We start from the raw sequence: 19,570 nt of genomic DNA on the forward strand, positions 1-19,570 counted from the left end.
TGATGAAAGTTGGGAGCCACCCTGGCCTCTGTAACACATTTACAGATCATCTCATAGGGTGACTTTTTTTTAAAAAATATTGTCTCAAGTTCTATGAGGGTTCTTCGTTTTACATTTTCCAGGTTACTGACTTCCAGCTAGGCAGGTAGGGGACAAGCGAATCGTGGTGGTTTATATTTTTACAGACACCCAGAATTCTTTGTGTAGGTGTGGATCTACCCACTGCCAGGGCGTCCAAAGGCAGAACATTGCGTTCTACTCAATGGAACATCTAAGCCCTTAACAGACTGAAGCAAAGAAGAGATGGGCTGAATATGCAAACCTTTGGGAGCGTGTGGGAGCTGCAATGAAGTATAGGCGCCTCAGGCTCAGAGTGCTCCCCATTCTTTTTTTCTCATTTCAGGTCTGCCTCTCAAACTCTGGTTTGGTATAGAAAGCTCCCTGTGAACACGTTGCCTATGGACTTTCATATTCTCAGACTCCCTCGGCCTCAGAGGCATCTGTGCTCTCTCTCTAGAGCAGCGGTTCTCAACCTGTGGGTCGCCACCCCTTTGGGGGTCGAATGACCCTTTCACAGGGGTCACCTAAGACCATCGGAAAACACATAATTACATATTGTTTTTGTGATTAATCACTATGCTTTAATGATGTTTAATTTGTAACAATGAAAATACATCCTGCATATCAGATATTTACATTATGATTCATAACAGTAGCAAAATAACAGTTATGAAATAGCAACGAAAATAATTTTATGGTTGGGGGTCACCACAACATGAGGAACAGTATTAAAGGGTCGCGGCATTAGGAAGGTTGAGAACCACTGCTCTAGAGTCTGGGCCACGTCCTCACGTGAGGAGGCAGGTGGGAGGCGGCCCTGGTCCCCGACCTAACCCCGTTCTGGGACTAGGAGCGTGAGTCACTGCCTCGGTCCGCCCGCGGTTTTCCGTGAAGGACTCGGTGCTCCTAACTTGGACAAGGGCACCCGGGTCATTCTGGCCTTTGTAGGGGGGCACGACCCCCTCCCCCCATCCCCCGCAGAGCCCAGGCGCGACCTCGGTCTTCCGGCGACCGGTCCTTATCCTTCCTACAGCCCCTCCCCAGACTGAGGAGCCCCAGACGCCTCCCTCAGGCCCGCGCCCGGCTTCTCGCACCCCAATCCAGGGCCCGAATTCGAGAGAAGCAACGCGTTTCGGAAGCCCGCAGACCCGGAGCCGGCGGCTTGGGGCTGGGGGTATCCCCGCCCTCACGGCGCGCAAGCCACGCCCCCGCCCGTCCCTCCCACGTACGTCACGTCCGGCCCGGCCCCTGGCCGCCCTCCGCCCTCCGCCCTCCGCGCTCCTCCCGCTTGCCGTTAGGGAGGCTCTGCGCCTCAGCTGCCGCCACCGTCGCCGCTCCCGCCCCCTCTCCCGCGCCTCCGCCGCCGCCACCGCCGGGGACATCCGGGGGTTGCTTATCGGGCTGGCCCCGTGCCTCAGCCGCCGCTTTAGACCCTCGCCAGCGGCCGTCTTCGGAAGAGGCTTGCCGGCCGCGGACGCGCTCGAGGCCTCAGTTCTCGTCCTCCTCCCGTCCCCGCGGGTCCTGGAGAAGCGGCCGCGGCCGGGGAACGGGGCGTCGCGGTTCCAACGGTAGGTGAACGGGCGGGTACCCTGTCTGCGCATGCGCCGGCCGCCGGTCGCCGCGGCTCTCCCCCCGCCTCTGCCGCCCACCAGCGCCAATCCCACCCGCGCGGGCCCAAGGGCGGTGCGCGTCGGGGAGCTGGGGCGCCTGGGCAGGACCCTGCTGGTGGGGCATTTGGTAGAAGGGGCCCCCTTTCTCCCCGAGGGAGAGCGAAGGAAGCCGTGCCCAGGCTGCGGGGGTGTGAGGGGCAGCCTTCGGTTTTCAGCCGCTGCAGTGCGCGTGAGCGGCGTGCCTTAGCGCCCCGCTCCTCCCAAATACAAGCAGGCACCGCAGCCCACATTTGTTTGCCGGCTTCCCCTGCACATCGGCCCCGCGCCGCCTCCCTGCCCACTTCCTTTATGCTGGGCAGCGAAGTTGATGCAGAAAAGGGAGTGTGGTTCGCTACAGGCTCCACTGCGCCCCTTTTAAAGATCACGTGAGAGGAGCGAGTGCCGACTTCCTTAAATCGCTCGGAGAAGGTCGCCGGAATTAGGCTGCGGGTGCCCTGGGGACTGGTCTAGAAGGCACTGCGCACAGGTCAGGCCAGAGGGCTCTGCGTTACGTTTCCGGGGGGGGGGGGGGGGCCTGGTTTCCGAGATAAGGTTATAGGAAATGGAATCGGTTGGCACACTTGCCCAGTGGGAATTTGTAAGCTTTTTTGTTTGTAATCAATGAAAAATAAAGTTGACTTTTAGAAAGACAGTTGCAGAATTGCATTCGGTTCCCCATTATGCCGTCGAATTAATGAAAAAAGTCTCTAAAGTATTGGGCATTTATCTTTCAAGCTTTTGATCTTGTAAAAATGGCAACCGGAGCCACAGTATTGCTGACTGGGAACAAATAACTGGGATGCACTTAGTTTTAAAAAGGCAGACATTAAAGGATAGTTTTGAATTAAGTGACTCTGGGTTAATGTGAGGCTACTTTTGCCGTCAACTTTCCTTTTTTGCTATCTTGCTGTACTTGTTGGCCCGGTTTCTCACAGGTCTATGCATTTAGTAAGTACTTGTTGAATGGAATTGAATGAACTGGTCATCATTTGTACATCCATTGGAGCGCCTTCTTACTTCCTTAATCTGTGCTGCTTTTAAAACTGGGACAGAGCCCTGGCTGGGCAGCTGAGTTTGTTGGAGCGAGGTCCTGATACTCCCAAGGTTGCACCTGGATCCCCTTGCAGGTTGAATCCTGGTCTGGGCACGTAAAATAATCGACCAGTGAATGTGTAAATAAGTGAAACAACAAATCGATGTCTCTTTCTCTTTCCCTCTCTCAAATCAACAAATAAAATGAATACCCCCCTCCCCCCCCAAAAAAAAACAACAACAAAAAAACTGGGGCAGTATATTCTCCAATTTAATTGTGTCACCAATTAGGGATCTGTGACAGTTTCAGTCCTTGGAAAGATGTAGGAAGGCATATCACAGTGTCATAAAATTCTTCATTGGGTGAAGTAAAATATTTTTTTATTAGAATGCCATTGTTTTAGGACAGAGAAAATGGTGGAAATGTTTTTCTCCAATAAAATGACTACTTTTATTATCATTTATGGATAATCTTGGTCTGCATGGCTTCCCTCTTCATTGTACACTAACTTTAGTATTGGGGAAATAGTAGTATAAATTGTTATAGCTATACTTTTTTTGCACTCAAAGTTCACAGTCTAGTGGAGAAGACAGATATACAAATAAGTATAATTAGTATTTTTTTTTGTTCATGTTCCAGCTTCCTTCCTTTTCCCCAAAGCAGTTTTTATACGTCTGTGCAAAAAGAGAAATGTCCTGATTTCAAGGGATTCATTTGGCTAGAACAAGTTGTTCAATTACCCTTAATATCCCTTATACAAAAAATGAAGTTTGTTGTAGTTTTGTATTAATGAGCTATAAGAAATGATAAACTGGTCTTCTTAAGACATAACTCATTGCGCTAAGTGGGCCCTTGGTGTGCATCCTTTCAGTGGAGAAGAGGTGAAAGTTTACCAGAATAGAGGAGTCTTGAAGTACATTTGTAAAAATTATGATTATGCACACACATAACTGACAAGAATGTGTTCTCTGTTATGCATATAAAATCGTGTACCTTTTTTAAAAAAAGGATCCATCATTGTGCTGATACCTAGTGGGAAGAGCTAATTTAGTAGCTATTCACTTTGACTTAATAGAAAATCATGCTAAATTATCAGACCAGTGACATTAAGTGGGGAAAGGGAATCTTTGGGGGGCAATCTAGCCATAGAACATTAAAGGTTTGCCTCTTAATCAGGAGACAAGCATTTAAAGTGTCACCTTTCCTTATACTTGCATAAGTAAGATTAAACTTTTTCCTGTTTTTTATTTTATTTTTAATGTATTGATATGTGAACCATGTAGAACTCTAGATCTGACAGATATTTCAGAGGTCATCCTTTGGGGAAATTTATCTAATTTTGGACACTAACTCCAGGTACCACATGGTCTTCTTGGCTTTTTGAATCAGAATTGTGGCTGGTTTCTAAGTAAATGTGAGTAAATAGTTTGCCCTTTAATGGTGCTTATTTTAATGTTATGGTTTTTTTAAGACTTTCATTAGAAAGATTTGCAGTTAGATTCAGTGGCACATTCTAGCATAACCATTTCAAATTTTGAAGTTTAGCCAAGTGAGTTGAGACTGTAAAAGGGGAATAGTGCCTGCTTTGCAGCATTCTTTTTTATTTTTTACCTTTTTACTTTTCCTTTTAATCTTTATTTTTTATTTTATTTTTTTTGCTATTTTTTTGTTTTTTAATTGTTTTATTGCTTAAAGTATTACAAAGAGTATTATATATGTCTCCTTTTTTTTCTCCCCTTGACCCTCTCCTAGCCTCCCATGCCCCCCAGGGTCTTGTGTCCATTGGTTATGCTCATATGCATGCATACAAGTCCTTCGGTTGATCCTTTTAATCTTTATTGTTGAAAGTATTACATAGGTACTCCTTTTTCCCTCATTAAGCTCTTCACACAGCATTATTCTTGGTATGAGAAATACCCTGTAAAATGCTTACAGATATTCTATAAAGGATGGTTGCTTTCCCTTCTTGATTTGATTATCTTTGGTTATTGCCGGAAGTCGGTATGACAGCTTTTAACTTTGAATAGCCAATATTATTTGCTTCTCATTTATGTCTTTATTCAGCATATATATAAAAAAAATTAAATTATGTGTCAGGCATTGTGTGAGGTCTTTGGTGATACAAATGTGAAATGACATGGTTCCTGTCTTCTATTGTGTGAGGTAATTGCTAAAAAGGTGAAAGGTACTTTAGGAGCAAAGAACTGTCTGTCCCAGGAAGTAAGGGAAGGTTTGACAGGAAGCTGGAGTTGAGACTTTTAAAAAAAATTAATTTATTTTTTTAAAAATAGATTTTTATTGACTTCAGAGAGGAAGCAAGAGGGAGAGAGAGCTAGGAACATCAATGATGTGAGAGAATCATCGATTGGCTGCCTCCTGCATGCCCCACACTGGAGATCGAACCCACAACCCAGGCCCTTGACCAGAATTGAACCTGGGACCTTTCAGTCCTCAGGCTGAGGCTTTATCCACTGAGCCAAATCGGCAAGACCTGGAGTTGAGACTTTTGAAGATCAGTGTAAGTTTGTTGAACAAGATGGGGTTGGTCATGGTGTTGAGTTAGGGCTCCAAGCACAGAAAATAGTATGTGCAAAACCTGTGTGAACTTCAACTAGTTAAGTATTTATTGCTGAAGAGTCCAGTCAGGTGGAGGAGTATCAGGAAAGGAGATTTTACTGGTAGATGACATACTTGGAGAGTTTATCCTGTATGCCAGAGGTTCTTAAAACTTTGTATGTATTACAGTCACCTGAATGCTGCATTGGCTTGTGGCTTTGCATTCTATACAGGGTGGGACAAAAGTAGGTTTATAGTTGCGCGTATAGAAGATAATACAACAGTTAATAAATAATAATCCAAGAATAAACTCTGTTTTCTGTATTCACAACTGTAAACTTACTTTGAATAAACCCCTCCCCACTCCCAGATGAAGTAGGAGAACCAGTGCTTTGGGTTGCTGGTCTCAAAAGTGAGGTACTGGTACTGGCACTTTGGATAGGCAGATGACCTATTGAGTGAGTGTGTGTGTGTGTGTGTGTGTGTGTGTGTGTGTGTGGCACTTTGGATAGGCAGATGACCTATTGAGAGAGTGTGTGTGTGTGTGTGTGTGTGTGTGTGTGTGTGTGAGGGGGGGGGGAGAGTGAGAGTTGGGGGTGTGCAAGAGGCAGCCGATCAATGATTCTCTCTCATCATTGATGGTTCCAACTTTCTCCCTCTTCCTTCCTCTCTGAAATCAATAAAAATATGTTTAAAAAATAGTATGTTGAAGTGAACAAATCCTCAGGCATAGGATTTGCAAGAAATCCTTTATACTTTCTTTTTTCTTTGTAGGCAAAGGCGTTCCTAAACTTTTGAGTGTTAGAGCTCTCTTTAATTTAAAAACTTTCTAATGAATTCTTATACTTTGATAAACTACTTGAGCAAAGTCAATATGAGTCTAATAATAATTTAAATGACTTGTGTTTTCCTGATCAAATAGCATCTATGAACACTTGACAGATCAGTTTATGTGCTGGTGAGACATGTGTTTGACCTTTCTGTTTGCTTAGTGTACTGTTAAGGATCTCAGACAAATTAATGCCTTGCCAGTTTCTCAGTCTAGGAAGGAACCACCAATTTAGCATATTGGCAACTTTTGAAGTACCATCCTTGTTCAGTTAGAATGAAAGAGGTGCCTTTTCCTTTGCTTCAGTGCATTGTTCAGAGTATACTAATGAAAAGCTGAATGTATGGAGCAGGGGTAAATTTATTTTTCTTAAGTTTGGTTCACTGATTTATAGCTAGACACAGCACTTGTCTACAAACTTAAATCTCTTTTCCCACAGCTTACCATCTTTGAGAGCTAGGTCTCAAAGATGGTAGACCTCTTGGCTCTTCTCTCTTTGTATATTAGCGATGAGTTTTTTGTTTTGTTTTGTTTTTGCGGGGGGGGGGGGGGGGAGGGTAATTTTTAGCAATTTTGAGGTAGCTCTTTTAAACTTCTCTATGTAAATTGTATCCTATTTTGTCAAAAGCATTTTGGACAAAAGCGACTTTTCTTTCTTTTTTTTTTTTTTTATTATTAGTTAAGGTATTACAAATGTGTCCTCATCCCCCCCATTAACCCCCAACCTCCCCCCCCCCCACACACACTCATGCTCCCATCCCCCTGTTGTCCATGTCCAATGGTTTGGCTTATATACATGTATACAAAAGCGACTTTTTTTTTTTAAATTAAATCTTTATTGTTCAGATTATTACATTTGTTCCTCTTTTTTCCCCCCATAACTCACCTCCTCCCAGTTCCCGCCCCACCCTCCACCCTCACTCCCCACCCACTGTCCTCATCCATAGGTGCACAATTTTTGTCCAGTCTCTTCCCGCATCTCCCACACCCCTTTCCCCCCCAAGAATAGTCAGTCCATTCCTTTTCTATGTCCCTGATTCTATTATGATCACCAGATTATTTATTCACTTGATTCTTAGCTTCACTTGTTGATAGATGCATGTTTGTTGTTCATAATTTGTATCTTTACCTTCTCCCCCTCCCCTCCCCCTCCCCCTCCCCCTCCCCCTCCCCCTCCCCGTCCCCCTCCCCCTCCCCCTCCCCCTTCTTAAAGGATACCTTTCAGCATTTCATATAATACTGGTTTGGTGGTGATGAACTCCTTTAGCTTTTCCTTATCTGTGAAGCTCTTTATCTGACCTTCAGTTCTGAATGATAGCTTTGCTGGATAAAGTAATCTTGGTTGTAGGTTCTTGGTATTCATCACTTTGAATATTTCTTGCCACTCCCTCCTGGCCTGCAAAGTTTCTGTTGAGAAATTAGCTGACAGTCGTATGGGTATTCCCTTGTAGGTAACTGAGTTTCTTTCTCTTGCTGCTTTTAAGATTCTCTCTTTGTCTTTTGCTCTTGGCATTTTAATTATGATGTGTCTTGGTGTGGTCCTCTTTGGATTCCTTTTGTTTGGGGTTCTCTGTGCTTCCTGGACTTGTAAGTCTATTTCTTTCACCAGGTGGGGGAAGTTTTCTGTCATTATTTCTTCAAATAGGTTTTCAATATTTTGCTCTCTCTCATCTTCTGGCACCCCTATAATTCTGATGTTGGTACGCTTGAAGCTGTCCCAGAGGCTCCTTACACTATCTTCATATTTTCGGATTCTTTTTTCATTTTGCTTTTCTGGTTGGGTGTTTTTTGCTTCTTCGCATTTCAAATCTTTGCCTTGATTCTTGCGCTCCTCTGGTCTGCTGTTGGGGTCTGTATAGTATTCGTTATTTCAGTCCGTGTATGCTTAATTTCTAGTTGGTTCTTTATCATAACATTGAGGGTCTTATTAGATTTCTTGAGGATCTCACTACATTTATTGGCGGCTTCTAGACAGTTCTTAAGAGACCTTAAAAGTGTGGTTCTGAACTCAATATCCTCCGTTGACAGTTTTGTCCTGTTTCTTTGTCTCCGCATTTTTCATGCTTTCTTGGTGCACCCCCTATTGGTCTTTGTGCGCAGTCTTGTTGTAGTTAAGCCTTGATTGTTGTCGGCAATACCGGGGGTGATTTGACCTCCAGGCTAACTGGCTATGAGAGGCCCAAAAGCGACTTTTCTTGTTTATTTCTATTGATTTTGAAGGTAGAACTTTTTTACATGAAAATGATAATTTATCTTGGCAGATACTGCTCTTTCTTTTTTTTTTAATTTAATGAACATTTAAATGAATAAATGGATACATTGAGCAAGACCAAACTATTCCATCTTTTTAAAAAATATAGATTTTATTGATTTTGTTTACAGAGAGGAAGGGAGAGGGATAGAGAGTTAGAAACATCGATCAGCTGCCTCCTGCACACCCCCTACTGGGGATGTGCCTGCAACCAAGGTACATTCCCTTGACCGGAATCGAACCTGGGACCCTTCAGTCCGCAGGCCGACACTCTATCCGCTGAGCCAAACCGGTTAGGGTGGCAGATACTGCTCTTACTGTAGGTTGCCTTATATGTAAAATGATAAACTGTTATTAGTAAGTTGTAGACCTAATCTTATTACTGTTGTAGTGTTTTCTTAAATTATTTACTTTGAAAAGATTTAAACTGATGCCTGTAATTAATGTTTTCAGTTTAATTTTATTCTGTATTTCTTAGGTATGCTGTATTGAAAATTATATTGTAATTTCTGGATATGCTAGATAGCACAGAAGGGGCAAATGCAAGATTGGTTATTTTTTTAAAAAATATATTTTCATTGATTTCAGAGAGGAAGAGAGAGAGACATGATTACATCAATGAGAATTACTGATTGGCTGCCTTCTGCACGAGCCTCCAACCCGGCCATGTGCTTTTGACTGGAATTGAACCCGGGACCCTTCAATCTGCAGGCTGACGCTCTATACACTGAGCCAAATCAGCTAGGGCCAGGATTGGTTCTTGAAATATGGTTAAAATAAATCTTTTATTTTTTTTTTGAGGTGAAAAAATATTTAAAATATATGTGTGTGTGTGTGTGTGTGTGTGTGTGTATGTGTGTGTATATAATTTCAGAGAGGAAGAGAGAGGGAGAAAGAGAAACATCAATGATGAGAGAGAATCATTGATTGGCTGCCTCCTGCATGCCCCACACTGGTGATGGAGCCCGCAACCCGGGCATGTGCCCTGACCGGGAATTGAACTATGACCTCCTGGTTCATAGTTTGATGCTCAAACACTTAGCCATGTCTGCTGGGCTGTGTGATATTTTCCTCTTTATTTTTTCATTTTTATCTTAATAATAAAAGGCTAATATGCAAATGGTTGTGATACCCTCACGCATAACAACTGATCAGCAGGAGGCTGTGTGTGCAGCAGGCGTGGGTGGGTGGGGACTTGCAGTTTTGGGTACTTGCGTGAGGCTCACGTCTCTGCCCCCAGCACTGGGCCCAGGGACTTGAGGCTTGCATCCCTGCCCCTGGTGCCGGGTCCAGGGATGTGAGGCTTGCGGAGGCCTACCTCTTTGGGGCGATGGATCGCGGGGCTCCCACACTGTGACAGGGCACAGGCCAGGGTGGGGGACACCCTTCCCCCTCCCCCACCCCGCCCCGAGTGCACGAATTTTGTGCACCGGGCCACTAGTTGAAGTATAATTTAAATACAATAGCATTCACCAATTTAAAATGTTCGGTTCAATAAGCATTATATATATTTTGACAAGTATATTAAGCATTATAACCACCACGATTGCATTCGCGACATAGAACATTTCCATCAGCTCTGCTTTTTAGTTCTCAATGCTTTTTAGTTTTCTCATTAGTGAAATGGATATTATGGGAGTATCTATTTCCATAGGATTTTTGTAAGGATTAAATGAGTTGATATATATTTAAAGCCCTTAAAATAGTTCCTGGCATATTGTAAGAGCTTAATGCTATCTGCTCTTATATTTAGTATTGATGCTGGTGTTCTACCCTTTTTAAAAAAACCCTCACTAGTTTTATTAGGTATTTAAAACTTAGATTCTATGCTAATAAGAATGGTGTGTTGCTGTCATACATATGTCTATATATAAATGGATCTGAATGGAGTGCAAAACTACCTTGAGCCTTAGCAGAATTCAGTTTGGAATATGAAGGTAGGCTTTTCTGAATGTACCCATCAGCCATCTTTATCAATAAGTGGTATTTAATTACATTACTTTTATCACTCTTGCCTCATGGTAAAGTATGTAATGTAAAATTCAAGATTTTTTATTCATTGTCAATGCCATCATGCCAGGCAACTGTCACTTGTATTTAAAATGACTTTGCTGCCGAAACCGGTTTGGCTCAGTGGATAGAGCGTCGGCCTGCGGACTGAAAGGTCCCAGGTTCGATTCCGGTCAAGGGCATGTACCTGGGCTGCGGGCATATCCCCAGTAGGAGATGTGCAGGAGGCAGCTGATCGATGTTTCTCTCTCATCGATGTTTCTAACTCTCTATCTCTCTCCCTTCCTCTCTGTAAAAAATCAATAAAAATATATTTAAAGAAAAAATAAATAAAATGACTTTGCTGTTTTGATTTATAATAAAATCATCATTTTGGAAGCCTTTGGCTATTTTATATGTTAAATTTTTAAAAAAATTGGCCTAACCAGCCTGGCTCAGTGGTTGAGTGTCATCCTATGAACCAGGAGGTCATGGTTCGATTCCTAGTCAGGCACATGCCCGGGTTATGGGCTCGATCCCCAATAGGGGGCGTGCAGGAGGCAGCCAGTCAATGATTCTTTCTTATCATTGATGTTTCTTTTTTCTTTTTTTCTTTTTTTTTATATATTTTATTGATTTTTTACAGAGAGGAAGGGAGAGAGATAGAGAGTTAGAAACATCGATGAGAGAGAAACATCGATCAGCCGCCTCCTGCACATTTCCCACTGAGGATGTGCCCGCAACCAAGGTACATGCCCTTGACCGGAATTGAACCTGGGACCCTTGAGTCTGCAGGCCGATTCTCTATCCACTGAGCCAAACCGGTTAGGGCTCATTGATGTTTCTATCTCTTCCTCTCCCTTCCTCTCTGAAATCAATAAAAACGTATTAAATTTTTTTTAAAATTTATTAGGGAGAGAGAGACAATTTGTTATTCCACCTGTTTATGCATTTGTTGTTTGCTGATTGTATGTCCCCTGATTGGGTGTGGAACCACAATCTTGGTGTATCAGGACCACTCTATTCCTTGAAAGTCTACACATTGTATCCTCTGTGTAAAGCCTTTTATTTAACTGCCTTTTTCATTTTATTGATCCTATCTGTTAAGATATTTCATCAGATTTCTTTGGGACATTTTTTGTGGTACCTGCTATTTTTTATTTTATTTTATTTTTTTATTCTTTGAGAATCGGAAATTGTAGTCTAGATGTTCCATTACTTTTCTAGGACTACAATGACAAATGACTACAAATGTGATGACTCTAAAATAGAAATTTTTCTCTCACAGATCAAGAGGCCAGAAGTCTAAAGTTAAGGCTTGGGCAGGGCCATACTCCTTTTGAAGCTCTGGTGTAGACTTCCTTGCCTCTTTCAGCTTCTGGTAGCTCTTGATGTTGTTTCTTGTCTTGTGACAGTATAACTTACTTTTCTCCCTCCATCTTAATGTGGCCTTCTTACCCACTGTGTGTGTCTTGTCATCTTATAAGGACACCAGTCATTGGATTTAGGATTCACCCTACAACTAGGATGATTTCATTTTTGAGATAATTAATTACATGCATAAAGATCCAATTTCCAAATAGTCACATTTGAGGTTCTAGGTAGACATGAGATTTTTGGGGACACTATTCAACTCACTACAGATGTAGAAGGAATATTTACATGATTTAAGTTCTGTAAAGGGAAGTGGAGCAGGACTAAGTAATGTCAAAAACTATTTTGCAGTCTGCAGAAATATTTTGGGCTACTGCAGTCTGAATGCCCTCAATAGTGTGCTCTACATAATGGTCTCAAGTGAATAATCATTGACTAGTAGGGCTTGCCACTAATGTCACGCATTAAATAACCTTTCAGCAAGCTCTGAATAAATGACCTCCTAAAATGTATGTAAGATTTTGTGGCCAGTTTGAGTGATAAAATGTGGGATTCTATGATACTTTAAATTGTATAGTGATTAAGAACAAGGACTTTAAGAGCCAGAATTTGAACCCAGTTCAAACTGTCTGGGTTCAAATTCTGCCTCTGACCCTTAACAGTTGGGATTTCTGTGGGTAAATTGATAAATCTCTATGCAATGTCTCATTAAAATAAAGGTTAAAAGAATAATACCCAATTAATACATGTAAAGTGCATGAACTGTCTAGCACACAGGAACTGCTCATTTAATATTAGCTGCTCCTGTTTTCATCTTCATTGTCAGTACTCTTCAGGAGAAAAACTCAATAGCTGAAAAATTTATGCCTTTGTTTTTCTAGTAGTAAGGATCTCTGTACTGATGAATTCATAGATTCCTACCCAGTGTAACCTTAGGAAAGATGCTTTTCAGATTGTTCAGTTAGAGGCTCGGAGTAGTAGAGAACACAGGATGAGATAACTGGTTCCTGATTTCACTAAGGACACTAAATGAGTAGCTATTTTAGCGATTATATGTAATTTGCTTCTGACAGACTCCAGTGAGTCTTCATTTATTGTACATCAAGCAAATCCCCCTTTTCTTTATGTCATGATGTATCAACCTGAATTGTAAGTTCATTAAACATCTTGTCCCTGAAGTTAACTTCTTTAAAGGATCTTAAATATAATTGACCCTCTGTATCTGTGGGGCCCTCATTCAGGCATTCAACCCAGATGTGGATGGAAAATATTTAGGAGAAAAAAAGCTTTTTTGTTGCTGCCATGTTATATAGTTAGGCCTGTCATGGTTGGTACTGAATATGTACAGGCTTTTTCCCTTGTCATTATTCCTTAAACAGTCCTATATAATAAAAAGCCAGTGACCATAAGCATAATGACCAGAATGACCGCGTGACCAGTTGCCATGAGGTGCATTGACCACCTCTGCCCCCCCCCCCCCCCCCCCCCCCCCCCCCCCCCCCCCGGCCCACAGGCTCTGATCGCAACATGGCAAACGGGGAACCATGGCGAACAGGTGAGTGGTGACGGGGCGGGACTGGTGAGCGGGTGGAATGGCCGACCTCTTGGTCCCTCCTCCCCTGGCCCACAGGCTCCAGGGAACCGGAGCCATGCTGCGATTGGGGAACCATGGTGAACCGGGGGATGACGGCGGGGTGGGACTGGGGACTGGCGAGTGGGCAGAAGATGGCCCTGATCGCAGGCTAGGCCTAGAGACCCTACCCATGCACGATTTTGTGTACTGGGCCTCTAGTATAGCATGATAACTATATACATAGCATTTACATTGTACTAGGTATTATAAGTAATCTAGAGATGATTTAAACTATAGGGACGATGTGTATAGTTTATATGCAAATACTGTATTATTATCCTACTAGAGGCCCGGTGCACAAAAATTTGTGCACTCGGGGTGGAGGGAGGCATGGGGGGGTCCCTCAGCCCGACCTGTGCCCTCTCGCAGTCTGGGACCCCTCAGGGGATGACCACCTGCTGGCTTAGGCCTGCTCCCTGGGGGATTGGGCCTAAGATGGCAATCAGACATCCCTCTGGCAGCCCAGCAGCCCTCGGGGGATGTCCACTTGCCAGCGGGGAGCAGGCCTAAACTGCAGTCAGACATCCTTAGCGCTGCTGAGGAGGTAGGAGAGGCTTCCACCACCACCACTGTACTGGCAGCCATCAGCCTGGCTTGTGGCTGAGGAGAGCTCCTCCCATGTGAAAGCGACCTGATCACCAGAGGGCAGCTCCTGCATTGAGAGTCTGCCCCCTGGTGGTCACTGTGTGTCATAGTGACCAGTCATTCCCAGTCTTTCTGCTGTTAGGGTCAGTTTGCATATTACCCTTTTACTATATAGGATAGAGGCCTGGTGCACGGGTGGGGGCCGCCTGGTTTGCCCTGAAGGGTGTCCCGGATCAGGGTGGAGGTCCTGCTTGGGTGCCTGGCCAGCCTGGATGAGGGGATGATGGCTGTTTGCAGCTGGTCACACCCCCTTCAGGGTTGGTGTCCCCACTGGTGTGCCTGGCCAGCCTGGATGATGGGATGATGGCTGTTTTCAGGCTGATCACACCCCCTTCAGGGTGGTGTCTCCTCTGGGGTGCCTGGCCAGTCTGGGTGAGGGGCTGAGGGTTGTTTTCAGGCTGGCGGGTGACTGAAGCTCCCAAACTCTCCTTTTTTCCTTTTTTTTTTTTTTTTATTCTGGGATTTATTTACTTTCTATGGCTGTCACTGGAGCTGAGAGCTGGCTTTAGCTCTGAGGCTCGGCTCCAGCTCTGAGACCTTGGCTGCTGAAAGCAGGTATCTGGGTTTGTTTGGCTTCTATAATTGTAACACTTACGGTCCTGCTCGCTCTAGCTCTGACAGCAGGTTTCTGGGGTTTGTTTAGCTTCTATAATTGCAACATAGTTGCTTAGAGTGCAAGCTCAGAGGCCGGCAGCGGCAGATGGGGAACCTTGGCTTCCTCTATCACTGGAGCAAGCAAACCTCCTGTTCGCTTCAGCTGCCTGGCTGCCGGCCGCCATGTTGGTTGGCAGTTAATTTGCATATCGCCCTGATTAGCCAATGGGAAGGGTAGCGAAGTTATGGTTAATTACCATGTTTCTCTATTATTAGATAGGATATAATAAAAGCCTAATATGAAATTGTTTGACCGGGAGTTCAACCGCTCGCTATGACATGTACTGACCACCAAGTGGCAGCATGGAACATGGTGGGCATCGGCGACATGGCACTGGCAGCAGGCAGCAGTGGAGGCACTGCCGGCCCTGATGGGCCCTGACGAGAATGGGACTGCAGCAGGATCGTGGAGCAGGTGTGCGGGCAGCGCCAGGCCAAGGCGGGTGCGAGTGGGGGCCCTCTCTCACCCCGCTGATTGCCCTGCAGACGGTGACCAGTGGCTGGCAGGCCCTGATTGCTGATCAGGGCTGGCCCCAGGCTGGGACGGGGAACTGGGGTTGGGTGGTGGCGACCAACCTCGTGTGGCACCTGGGCGGGGGGCTGCGACCTGTCACCAGCAACCTTGGGGGGGGGGTGATGGGGACGGAGGTGCAGTGAGAATGCGGGGTGTCAGCCAAACTTGCTCTCACTCCCCCTGCTACCCTCCCCAGGAACACCAGGGCTCATACTGGGGAAGCCCCGTGCTTAGGTGCCAGGCACCACGAGGAGCCCGCCCCACACCTGCATTGCCTCTTCTGGGTGAGCCAGGCCACAGCCACTGGGACTGCAGGGGCTGGTTGTGCCGGGAGCCGGTCCATCCTTGCTGTTTCAAGGGACCTGGCATATATGGCATACTGTTCTTAATATGTTTGCTCACCTTCTTGGCACTATGTGTTTTCACCAAGGTCACCTCTCTGAGAAAGGTTGTTTCCCCAGGTAGGGATTTTCCCCTGAAGTTAGGGAGGGAATAAAACCCCTTAACTAAGTGCCAGGCGGGTAATTAATCACTTTAACTACGAACAGTCATGCTTAAGCTACATAATCTTTACTCCCTGGAATGGAGATAAGAAACACCCTAACCTTTGGAATAGAGATTGATAGGATTGGAATCAACTGGTATAAATACAGATGTAACAAGACAACAGGACACAGAACCTAGACACAGAACCTACACAGAACCTAGAGACAGAAGAACTTCGCTGGAGAGAACGTGGCAAAAGATCCTGGACAGAAACTGGCCACACAACCTAGCGACAGAACCTAGCGAGAGAACATGGCAAAAGATCTTGGACAGAACCTGGCTACAGAACCTGGCTGGAGAACCTACAGAACCTGGCAGTAGAACCAGGCAAGAGAACCCAACCATGCTGATCAACTGAATGCTGCCTCTGTGTCATTCCTTCTTCGCCGACTCTGTCCACACCTTTGGGGACCTCTGGACCTGCTGGGGTGGACCCCAGCATGGTTGGGCTCCCCGTGGGTTCATGCAGGAGCCAGTATGCGAGGCCTGCAGCTTCCATGGGGTGCCACTGGGAGGCCCAGAGGCCCACGCTGTGCCCTGGCCCGTGGCATTCGGTTGCACTCACCACATCTCTGCGTGGGGACTTGGGTGCCATGACTTGGGCAGAGGGGGGCGTGTGGGGCCCCGGCGGCCCAGGTGTTGCCCAGGGCCCAGAGCTGGGACCTGCCCTTCCATGCCAGACACCTGCCTTTGATCACCAGCCAGGCCTAGGGACTGCACCTGTGCAGGAATTTTGTGCACCGGGCCTCTAGTTTTATATAGAGACTTGAGCATCTTCAGATTTCATATCTGAGGAGGAGTAACACATCCCTTATAAATATTGAACCCTGAACTTTTCTTAAGCAGAATGCTTCAGTGTAGTTTACTGAGCTTATTAAAAGATTTTAAAATAGATTATGAGAATTCACAGGTGATTAAACATTGCCAAACAGGTTTTTCCCTTCTTCCCCTCTCTCTCCAGCCTGTTTGCTAATATTTAATATTATTCAAAAAAGAGAATGGAAACTAATTCTCTATGTATTACATGCATGCATTATCTCAGTTAAACTTTAACAAGTGTGTAGGTATTATTTTATATAAGGAAACCTAGGCTTAGAGACATGGAAGTTGTTCAGGGTCACATCTACAGAATGGTGGAGTTGATATTTGATTGCATGCCCTTCTGGTTCTGTTAACTGATCTTTTCCAACATGTACTATTACCTCTCCAAATCAGAAAGCTCAGATAACTAGTTCTTGCTAACAAAATGTTTGTTGTATACAAAGAAAAGAATAAAGTATGTAAGTGAAGTTTCAAGCTTAAAATTATCTTTCATTCTTTGATCTGAAAATGTTTCCATGCTTTGTTCTGAGTATATATGGATGGAATGGAACTGGGTGGGGTGTCTATGCAAATGTGGGTCCATTGAGGAAAATGAATTATTTGAATAGCATAATCTTTGAAAATGTGTACTGCCAAAGATTCTCTTGTGCAGTTCCGTTATTTATTTTTGGCAGAAAGATTCTTATCCTAGTTAGCCATCATACTTTTAAACTTTGTGCAAGATTTTGCCCCTAAATAGGTCACAGATTGATTTTTTTTTTTAGGCAGAAGAATGCCTTTCAGTATAGGAATCTTCCTAAATGAACCTCACTGCTTATTCTAGTCCCTTCTCACAGTTAAAGATGTTATAGGAAATTAAAAGAATTTTTTTTTTCTTCTTCTAGATTAATTGCTGAAGTACTGATCGAATTCTGCGTTTCTTCAATGAGGAACTACAGGCTGATCTTCTGCCATAATCTCAAACAGCCATAAATGACAAAAGAATGCTTGCTCAGTGAGGATAGCTGGTGCAGAATTCGTTTTTTAAACTTAGGTGTTTAAGTACTCAAAGGTAAGTTTTTCAAAATGGTAATTATCCACAGAGATTTTGGAGTTTACCTAGTATTACTGCTATTTGATTATTAATTTGAGGTTTTGTAGTCATTAGCTGGTACCAGATGTATTGAAGAATGGATCTTATGTATCTAAAACATTTTAAATTTATGGCATTTTGCTGTCCCTAAGTTAATGTCTACTGTTCTTTTATGTTGGATGGATTCATTTCCTAGTCATGTTATGACACTTTATTGTTCCAGTGGGTACATCTATTCTGTAGGGTGTCCCAAAAAATGTATGTATACACTTTAAATAATTATAAAGGCAGTGTCTATTAAATGACATTTTATTTTCAAAATTGAGCTATCAGCTGTTAAAGTGTGTATACATTTTTTGGGGAATACACTGTATATATGGACTTTATTTATTTATTTATTTTCACAATATATTTTATTGATTTTTTTACGGAGAGGAAGGGAGAGGGATAGAGAGTTAGAAACATTGATGAGAGAGAAATATCAAATCAGCTGCCTCCTGCACACTCCTACTGGGGATGTGCCCACAACCAAGGTACATGCCCTTGATTGGAATTGAACCTGGGACCCTTCAGTCTGCAGGCTGACACTCTATCCACTGAGCCAAACTGGTTAGGGCTGGACTTTATTTTTGTAAAAACTTCAGAATATTGCCTGGCCGGTGTCGCTCAGTGGTTGAACATCGACCTATGAACCAGGAGGTCAAGGTTCCTGCCCAGATTGCAGGCTCAATCCCCAGTAGGGGGTGTACAGGAGGCAGTCAGTCAATGATTCTCTGTCATCATTGATGTTTCTATCTCTCTCTCCCTTCCTCTCTGAAATAAATAAAAAATATATATAGTAAAAAAAATCAGAGTATTGAACAGATTAAATTTTTTGCTTTGTTATTATTCTCTTGTAGTGCAGAAGGAGTTGTTTCTCTGGGGTGATGAAAAAAGCCCAGTTTGTATCATTTTGTTCATTATTAACTTTTGAAAAAGTTTTTTTCTCTTTTTTTTCTTTTTGTTGAACTTATTGGGGTGGCACTGGTTAACCAAATTGTACAGGTTTCAGATACACAATCCCACAACACATCATCTGTACACTGTATTGTGTGTTCACTACCCCAAGTCAAGTCTCCATCTATCACCATTTATCCCCTTCTTTTAAAAATACTCCTTCCCCACATATAGTAATATGTTTATTTTAGAAAATGAATTTTTCTTGGGATTGGTTTTGATGCTTCAGATATTAGAAACATTTTTCCCCACTGCCTCTTTACTGATCACAATTACAAAGTTAAGACTAATAACTTAGTTCTTCTGTGCTGTGCAGATTTTTGTTTTGAGTAATTATGAAACAGGATTGATAATATTCTCATTGAAAGTTGATGTCTAGAACTGAAAAATTTCCTTTGTTTATAAACACATATTATGGCTGCTCTGTCATGTAGAAATAAGAACTGGTTAATCTTGTTTTTATTAGCCCATTATTCATAAAAGTGATTTTTGTAAAAGAAACACTTGTAAAAGTGATTCTTTTACATTTGGGTGCTTATGAATAGAGGGGTTAGATGAGTTTCATATAACAGAGTCCAGACATGATTGGGTTTGGCTTCTTTCCTGTGTCATTAATAAGCTTGGTCAGTAAAGGTCTTCTTTGAGCCAGATTTGCCCTTTAATTCATCTTTAGGACATTAATGTCCTTTGCTAAGTTTAATGATCAACTTTGCCATTGTTTGATAAATATGCAAGTGTTAAATGGAGTATTTAGACCTAACCCTACATAGTAGAGAAAATGCTTAGGTCATTATATTGAACTTTATTTGTAGAACATACTAGTGTGGGCCTGATAACTGAAACATATTTAATAGGTGAGAACACACTGAGGTGTAAAGCCTTTTCTTCAATGTATTTAGTCATATTGCCACCTGTTAATCATTATAGCCTTTTTTTGTTGTTTTTCA

The 19,570-nt window shown here is 43.5% G+C and overlaps 1 protein-coding gene across 9 annotated transcripts in view; it reads left to right on the forward strand.

The window, feature by feature from the left end:
• The first annotated feature begins 1,335 nt into the window (after positions 1-1,335).
• FAM13B (family with sequence similarity 13 member B) overlaps positions 1,336-19,570 on the forward strand; it is a 65,992-nt gene continuing 47,757 nt past the window's right edge. For 6 of the 9 annotated variants that reach the window (XM_036314965.1, XM_036314956.1, XM_036314964.1 and 3 more), the window contains exons 1-2: positions 1,337-1,628; positions 17,440-17,606. The gene's annotated coding sequence lies outside the window, so the exon portion shown is untranslated. Of the gene's footprint in view, positions 1,629-17,439; positions 17,607-19,570 lie in introns of all 9 variants that reach the window. The other 3 variants (XM_036314961.1, XM_036314963.1, XM_036314962.1) reach the window with 1 other exon arrangement.

The sequence above is a fragment of the Myotis myotis genome, unplaced genomic scaffold, assembly GCF_014108235.1.
Source record: "Myotis myotis isolate mMyoMyo1 unplaced genomic scaffold, mMyoMyo1.p scaffold_m19_p_6, whole genome shotgun sequence".
NCBI classification, from domain to species: Eukaryota; Metazoa; Chordata; class Mammalia; order Chiroptera; family Vespertilionidae; genus Myotis; species Myotis myotis.